The following is a 6000-nucleotide window of genomic DNA, read 5'->3' as shown; positions in this document are numbered from 1 at the left end:
TGTTTCATCCGTCCAGACAAATGCTACCTTCTCTCTAAAGAGATTTGTCGGTGCTCTTCCAATATGTGATCTACCGAAGGTTTGTGATCTACTATTGATCTACTGTTCATGGCATGTGATATACTAGGAAAAAAAGTAGACAAAATAAAAATAAAAAGAATTTATTATTAGCTATATTTAATGAAAAATTTAAAAAGGAAATAATAGACATTTAACGATAGCAGAAATGGAAAAAGGTAAAAATCAAGACATTTAACGATAGACTTCTCTAATATCATTAGAAATTCAAAATATAAATTTACAGATTCTTTTCTCATCATTCTATAACAGTATTCATCCAGATGTGACTGAAGCATGTGTTTAGCGGTACCTCTCATCGTTCGCAAAATTTTGATTTTTGCATCTAACCACGATCTTTCAATTGATTGGGTATGCGTTCCAGTGTTTGGGTCGACGTAATGCCGCTGATGGTTAACAGTGGAGTGTACAAATGCATGAGAATTCAAGGTGCTATAAGTCGGCCACTCGTCTGAATGTATTACTGATCCTTGTGCACATTCACGAATTATTATTGGTAGAAGTGTATTTCTGTCTCGACGATCAACATAAAAATAACGACAGTCAAGACCCTTCTTTACACCGAACACCCAAGGGCCGTCTATCCTGTTGCCGTGATTCCTATTATTTTCAATTTCTGCTTCACTGTGTGTTGATTGTGGGTCAAGATTTCCTTGAAGTAATCTTCCACGGATATATTTCCTCCTGCCAGCAAATCTAGCTTCATCTATCTGTATTGGCTCTACAGTAGTCCTGACCATCTGACCTTTTTGTTGAACTATGTTAGTACAAACTTCACGGCACATGTTATACCAGTCAACTAGTGAGGAATGAGATCGTCCAGTGATAACTTCAGCATATTTGATAGGGGTTTCACACACAAAAAAATACACAATATCCAGAATCTGGCATAAGGAAAGTTTGCAATTCGTCTTATTATTTAAATCAGAGTAATGAAAAAAACAGTTCCCAGTACGAGCACTTTTAAAAGTTTCACATCCTTGCACTGGACATCTCATTACAGGTACAAAACTTCCTTTCACTTTACGTCTTTTATTTTTCATAAAACTTCCGCACTTATCACAATTAATGGCAACAACTTCAGGATCATCCAATAAATTCTTTTCACGTAAGTAGGCTACAGCTGTTTCTGCATTACAAATAACGTTCCTTACAAATTCTGTGAGTCCACATTATAGGGGTTGTATTCCAAATAAATATTCCAAATGGATATTTCAAATTTAACTTTTGAAGATTGTTTGGTTTATACTGGAATGCCGACAACTAGATATTTTGCTATGTTTAATGGATAATAATGGATAGTTAATGGGTAAACAACTACGTGGTTTAAAAACACCGTAGTTTGCAAGTTTGTTGGGGGAAATATGGGTTGTTATTGTGTAGATCACATATTGGAATGTAAACAACTCGGTAGATCACATATTGGAAGAGTAACAATTCGGTAGATCACATATTGGAAGAGAAACAACCCGGTAGATCACATATTGGAAGAGCACCGATTTGTCAACGGATCTGCTATATCCGAAAATTTCCTAACAAACCTTTGGTAGAACCCACTCAAACCAAGGAATCTTCTGACATCCCTCCTACATTTAGGGACTACCATGTTTTCAATACTTTCGATATTGGCCTGCTTAGGAGCAACTTTACCATTACCAACCTCATGACCCAAATATACCACCTTCGCCTTTGCGAAATCACTTTTCTTTAAATTAATTACCAAACTTGACTTTTTCAACACCTCAAATAGTGCCCTAATACGTTTTAAATGGGTTTCCCAATCATCGCTATAAATAACAATATCATCAATATACATAACACATCCTTCTAAACCATGGACTAAAGTATTCATTAACCTCTGAAATGTGGCAGCCGCGTTCTTCATACCAAACGGCATAACTGTACATTGGAACAGTCCCTGTGGTGTTACAAAAGCAGACAGGGTCCTTGCCCGCTTTGAAAGAGGAACTTGCCAATAACCTTTCAACAAATCAAATTTGCTAATGTATTTGGCCTTACCCATTCGATCAATACAATCCTCAATTCGAGGTAATGGATAACAATCAGATTTAGATAACTCATTCAACTTACGGTAATCAAAACATAACCTGAAATCACCGTCGGATTTCTTTACCAATACAACCGGTGATGACCACGGACTTTGACTATGTTCAATTAGGTCATGTTTTAACATATAATCCACTTCTTTCGCTACAACCTCATTTTTGAAGGGATTCAACCTGTAAGGAGATCGTTTCACAGGAGTGGCGCTAACTACATCTACATCATGTTTAAGGATCGAAGTCCTACCCGGTATATCCGAAAATAATTCCTTAAAAATAGATACTAATTTTTTCAAAGGCCTTTGTTCTTCCTTACCTAAATGTGAAATTACTCCCGAAAAATTTTCCAAAGACTTTCTATTATCCGACCGCCATTCACATCCATTGAAACAATTATCATGAATACCCTCCCCCCTGAAAAAGAAAAATGGTTATTGTTCTCAGATTCTACCGTATTCCCAATGGTTGCTACGGGAATGACTTTCTCCCGTTCCATATAAGCCTTCAACATATTTACATGACACAGTTGAAAAGGTTTCCTTCTTTGGGGCGTCTCCACTAGATAGTTAACTTCACTTACTTTTTTCAAAATTTTCCAAGGACCTGAAAAAGAAGCTTTCAATGGATTCCCTGGGAAGGGAAACAAAACAAACACTTTATCGCCTACCGCAAAGTCGCGTGCCTTGGACCTTCTATCAAAAAGGAACTTCATTCTTTTTTGGCTACCTAATAAATTTTCACCCGCAAATTTCCAAGCCTTGGTTAATTTATCGCCTAGATTAGACACATAATCCAATAAATTAACCTCATGGACGTCTGCCTCCTAAGACTCACGAACCACATCGAGAGGCCCTAGAACACAATGACCAAACACAAGGTTGAAAGGCGAAAAACCCAAAGACTGACTTGGGACAGAACGAAAAGCGAACAACAAATAAGGTAATTCCTTATCCCATTCAGAACCATTAATCAAACAATATTTTTTTACCATAGATTTCAGGGTTTGATGAAATCTCTCCAGAACTCCCTGACTTTCTGGGTGATATGGAGAAGAGGTCACATGTTTTATATTCAACAATGCCATTTTATCTTTGAAATGCCTACTCATGAAATTAGATCCACAATCTGATTGAATTACTTTAGGCATCCCAAACCTGGTAAAAAAGTCAATTAGTACGTCAACAATTTTAATGCTTTTTATGGTACGTAGTGGTATTGCCTTGGGATATCGAGACATCCTATCCATTATTATCAAAATATACTCATTACCACTACGCGTCTTCGGTAATGGTCCAACCACATCAATAATGACTTCCTTAAAAGGTTCGGAAACTACGGGAATAGGACATAGAGGCAATTTTGGAAACCGCTGATTGGGTTTACCGACCCTCTGACACACATCACAACTATTGACAAACTTCTTTACATCTGCCTCCAACTTCGGCCAATAATAATTCCCTAACAATTTGCAGGAAGTTTTATGAATTCAAAAATGGCCGGCCAAACTGCTTTCGTGCGCCAATGACATTAACTCCTTCCTGTAACCAAAGGGAACCATTATCTGTTTTACAATTTCATGATCAACATTATCCACCCCCATAGGCCTACTCAACCTATATAAAATATTATCAATTATCTTAAATTTGGGACCAGTCATATCAGACACCTCCCCTGACTCGATAGGGAGTTCCCGAAACTCCTTTTTCTGCCCCTTGATTAGCTCTTCAGTAGTCCAATTTAACTTGTCCGTTAACATTCCAAGATCTACAGCTAGGGTATCACTACGATCTAAACTAATTAAATCTACATCAATTGTTGACTCTGCAGCGTCAACAATTCTAGCACTAGAACGAGTAACTGCTGCTACTTTACTATCAGGGTTTATTAATATGGGACAAGTATTATTCTTCATAGCCACATCATTCCCTATCACCACATCAACCTCTTTAACCGGGAATTTATCTACTATGGCCAATTTCAAATTCCCTGCAAAGGAAGGGCAGATTAAATTAAAATTTTCGATGGCATACGATTTTACCGTATCAGGAAAACCAGCCAATAACACAAATTCCCCAATTTTTGGTACAAAATTACAAGGTAATGCCTCCCTTAGGATCAAAGACTGTGCTGCACCCGTATCACGTAAAATACGCACTCGTCTTTTCTCGGGCGAATTGGCGAAGGAGACACTACCGAAGGACAAATATCTGTCAAAACAACCAGGTAGTCATTGGTCAGCGGACCCTGTCGGGATATTTTCTCCCTCTCTCTTTTCCACACCCATCACTGGCCTACTATTAGCATCTTGCGCTCTTTTAAACGTATAACACATACTCTTTACGTGCCCCTTCTTATTGCAAAAGAAGCACGTCAATGTCCTCAATTTCTCTGGATTATATATATTTGGCCTATTACCTCTGTTAGGAGTAAAATTATTATTAGCATTACCCTGATTATCATTACTTCCATGATTATTTCTACTAAATACCTTTGCATTATTATTCGGATTAGCATTATTATTCCTACCCATCTTAACCCAACTAGACTTCACATTTGTCGTTACTCCCCCTAACTCACTCTTATGAGATAAGCAATATTCGTCCCTAGCGATGGCTACCTCCTGAATGGTCTCGAGTTTTAACTCTTCGAGGTAGACCTTCAGTTTTTCCGGGACACACCTCTTAAACTCCTCCACCAACATTAACTCCTTCAATTTCTCAAAATCTCCCACCTCCTTGGACTTGAACCAATCGCTAGCATACAGTTCCTTCGCCCTGGCAAATTCAACAAAAGTTTGTTCCCTACATTTTTCTAAGTTCCGGAAGCGTTGCCTATAAGCTTCAGGGACTAACTCATAGGCCTTCAAGACAATAGCCTTTACACTCTCATAATCTGCTGATAGATCCTCCTCCAGTGTTACATATACCCTCTGAGCTCTTCCAACCAATTTACTTTGTATAAGAGTGGTCCAATACTCTAGGGGCCACTCCAACCTTGCAGCAATCCTCTCAAATGATACAAAGAATTGTGCTACATTATTCTCTTCAAATCTAGGTACAAATTTGAGATCCTGCAATAAATTAATAGCAGGAGTTACTAACCTATTTGGGGAATGGGCGGGGGAAAAAGAACCTGGGTTTCTCATGGCAATCTCATGCTGCCTCTCCTTTTCTCTTTCCCCTGCCTTAAACTTTTCCATTTCAAATTCCATTTGTCTCAGGGCAATCTGCCTATCCAAAATTTCTATAGACACTACTTCATCAGGTTTCACCTCTTGTTCCCACCTGTCTTTACAGTTTTAACATAATCATAAATGTGTAATAGTAATACACCCTTTCTTATGGACACATCATATTCCAATTCAAAATGTTCTGCTACAATTCCCAAGTCTTCCCTATTTAGCTCTGCCAACCTCTCTTGCCACCCCTCTCCTCTAAGGAGTTGTAATACGTTAACAACCATGATGACCACTTAATCCCGCAAAATACTAAATTTACATAAAACAACACCAAGGAGGTGAAAATACACTGCCTGAAAAAAAAATTACCCCAGAATTAACTTTGCACAAACACAGGTGAATACTCAGGAACGAAAGATCCTGTCACGGTCGCCACTTGTGATGGCTGGCTTTGACCACCACACAAAACACTACACTTATCAAATAGTATTCACCATCATACAGTACTTAGTCCACTAAAGGTGGAATAGTATCCAAACATCAATACGAGTGCAAAGTCAACTCAAGGGGACAAAGAAAATACCACAAAAATCTGCTTAACTTTAATACATAATATTTAGACAGAAATAACACCTGAACCACAATAATACAATAATAAATGATACACACTCAATCTTAACT

The 6000-nt window shown here is 38.0% G+C and overlaps 1 pseudogene; it reads right to left on the bottom strand.

Annotated features, from left to right (window-relative positions):
- Nucleotides 1–252: 252 nt before the first annotated feature.
- On the bottom strand, nt 253–4842 carry LOC137614462 (uncharacterized; annotated as a pseudogene).
- Nucleotides 4843–6000: the final 1158 nt, after the last annotated feature.

This window comes from Palaemon carinicauda, chromosome 20 (assembly GCF_036898095.1).
Source record: "Palaemon carinicauda isolate YSFRI2023 chromosome 20, ASM3689809v2, whole genome shotgun sequence".
NCBI classification, from domain to species: Eukaryota; Metazoa; Arthropoda; class Malacostraca; order Decapoda; family Palaemonidae; genus Palaemon; species Palaemon carinicauda.
The sequence above is the reverse complement of the archived record's forward strand: the minus strand, read 5'-3'. Positions and strand labels throughout refer to the sequence as shown.